This window comes from Eumetopias jubatus, unplaced genomic scaffold, assembly GCF_037043125.1.
Source record: "Eumetopias jubatus isolate StellerSeaLion01/CBP00866 unplaced genomic scaffold, mEumJub1_p1.0 scaffold_16, whole genome shotgun sequence".
NCBI lineage: Eukaryota > Metazoa > Chordata > Mammalia > Carnivora > Otariidae > Eumetopias > Eumetopias jubatus.
Genome location: NW_028274822.1, coordinates 48,912,950 through 48,916,153, shown reverse-complemented (window position 1 = coordinate 48,916,153; position 3,204 = coordinate 48,912,950).

The window sequence follows — 3,204 nt, the reverse complement described above, 5'->3', positions numbered from 1 at the left end:
GAAAACTACCCCATTTAATGTGTATTAGTACTTCATATACTAGCTACCATGTAAAACTTCATACCATACATTTGCGCCCTAAACTTTTACCTACCCTTGTCTTATTCTACCCTTATTTTCTCTTCCCCTTGACTGCCTGTATAATTATATTATAATTATGTGTAAGATGTATACATGTACAGCACATACATTCATATAAATCCATAAATAATGTATACATAGGCATATATTTCTACAATGCACTATCTCTTATGGGAGAGTCATTTTTATAACATTTTTGGAATGTGAAAATGTCTCAATAAACAACTGCTGTACAGAGAAATAGGCAGGGCCAGTCCGGAGACAGGGAGACCCGTCAGAGAAGTATGGTCGAAGTGACAGGCGAGGCTGGTGTGAGCTAAGGCCACAAGTGTTCACATGCGGAGAAGGAAATGGGATGAGAGAGATTTGTGAGGCAGAAACATCTCAACTCAATGACTGGTTAGTTGGGACGGGAAGAGAAGTGCCTTCTAGGTTTCTGGCTTAGACTGCAGAGTTACTGGTCAGGGCAGGGAGCGGTCTGTGAGGAGACATGCAGCACTCAATCTTGCACACCTTGATTTGAAGGAAACTGTCTAGGACAGCCAGATGGCGATGTCAAGTTTCCTCTACCACTCCATAAATTTCCACTCACGTTCATTTGCTCCCATTACTTTTCTCTGCCTGGAATACAGCCACTTTTGCTTCTAATACTGACCAAATTGGAGCCATCTTTCTGGGCCCAGTTGAGTTCCTAAGTTCCCAAAGAAACATCTTTGCTCACTTCTTTCGTCTGACTCCCAATAGCTCTTATGATCAGTATTCTGTTCAGAGCAAAGGCTTCAAGGGTCCCATGTTGCTACTGTTTTATCTCATAGGTGAAATTCATCTACTTATTCATTCAGCTCCTGTTTAGTGAGAACCATCCACATGTCCTGGCTAGGTGATGGGCACACAGATGGCTCAGGCATGGTCCTGGCTGTCCATTGGAAGAGGAGACAACACTCCATAAACAGGTCACTGTATGCCTTCTGAAGGCACACGAGGTCCAGTCTCTTTTTATAGTTTCTCACAGTGGCTCGCTCAGGCTACACACAGAGCCAAGCCTCAACAAAGAGCATATCAACTAGTGGATTATTGATTCAAGCTTGCAGAAAAGAAACTCCATAGCAAAACCTGGTGGATGAAATTTAGTATCTTTTTGAGCCACCAAAATTCCCTTATACAATTTGAGTTGTGACAGCAAGTAATATAGTCCCTGTCCCTAAAAAGTGGCTTTCATCTGCTTAGCCATATTAGGTCAGCTCTTGCTGCTTACACCCAGAAGAGGCAAAAATCTCATCTGAAGCTCTGACATGGCCAGCAAGTTTTGGCTCTTGCAGACTGGACTTTATTTTTAATAGCACGTAAGAGGAATTAGAACCATCACAGCAAAGACCCTTTCTATTTGGATACATAAGGCAGGAGAGGTGACTTAATCATGTTGCAGAAAGTAGTGAATTGGGACATGGAAAGAGTTATCTTCAGGCTCTGAATCTGCCCTTAACTAACTGCTTTGACTTGGGCAAGTGGCTCCCTGCCCTAATTCATAAAAGTAGGTAGCCAGAAAGGTGATATTTCAGAACCCTTTGTGTTCTTCTCCTTCTGCTTTGTTTTGTGAGATTAAAAGAAAAAAATGTCTTAGTTAAGAGTTTTCCTGAATGACAGTTACTCAGAGTGAGTTGTCTTGGGCTCCAACCATGTCAATGGGAAGATCAAGATGTAGAAACTACCAGTTTTAGAAGTTAGGCAATACTTGGGTGTTGTCTTGGAGAAACTTTTCCACTGCGTGAGAATGATTTATCCAGAAGGGACAATGTGCCTGGGTTGAAGGGGTGTCCTGAAATCTCAACACCTCCAGCTTGGTGCCCCGGAGTATGGAGGCATGGCAGAGAGTCCTCACCAGGGCGCCATGGAGAAACCTCTTGGCCTGAAATGGAAGACGTCACTCCTGGCCCCACCACTTGCTGCTGATGGGGCTTGGGACAAAGTTCGAGATCTCTCTAGAGCTAAGTCTCTTTGCTTAAAACAAGGGTTTTTCTTTAATTTCCCATCTACCTCTAGTATCCTATAACCTCTTATAAAGTGCATGCACATGTGGGTGTGTGTGTGGTTTGCAGGAAACGCTTTGCTTAAAATTGCAAGTTCTTGGGGTGCCTGGGTGGCTCAGTCAGTTAAGCATCTGCCTTCGGCTCAGGTCATGATCCCAGGGTCCTGTGATCGAGCCCCGCATCGGGCTGCCTGCTCAGCGGGAAGCCTCCTTTGCCCTCTCCCACTCCCCCGGCTTGTGTTCCCTCTCTCGCTGTGTCTCTCTCTGTCAAATAAATAAATAAAATCTTTATTCTTTTTTTTTAAAGATTTTATTTATTTAATTGACAGAGGGAGAGAGAGACAGAGAGAGAGGGAACACAAGCCGGGAGAGTGGGAGAGGGAGAAGCAGGCTTCCCACGGAGCAGGGAGCCCGATGCGGGGCTCGATCCCAGGACCCTGGGATCATGACCTGAGCCGAAGGCAGTCGCTTAACCGACTGAGCCACCCAGGCGCCCCAATAAATAAAAATCTTTAAACAAACAAACAAACAAAAAAATCCTTTTCATAATGACCGCATCTGACGATTTCTAACATTCTGAGAACAGCTTCTCGGCTTTCTTCGGCACAGCACAGAGCTGTGAAAAGCACACAGGCTTTGAAAGCCCAGAGACCTGGGTCCACAATCCGCCACTGCCATGGCATAACTGTGTGGCTCTGAGCATGTCACATCTAATTTACAACGTTCATTTACCTCCTCCAGAAATTGCACATTATAATATCGCTGGTGGACATTTTTGTCGTGAGGAGCGCCTGGTACAGATGCTGGCACAGTCCATCTTTGATAATTGGTCACTCTTCTCTTGTAATGTCTGCAGGCTTTACAAAGACATTTGAGGCTACTAATCAAACGACTAATGGTTGAACAGCACTGTCATTTTTTTTTTTTTTAGAAAAAAATGAGCCTTTTATTTTTGACTCATTTAGCAAAACATTTCAAAATCCAACAATGAATGTTTGTTGGCAGCTCAGAGGCTATATGGCACTGGGGAGGGGCTGGTTATTTGCCACAGATGAGAGCTCCTGGTGGTATCCTCTCTCCAGCTAGAGCAGGAGGCT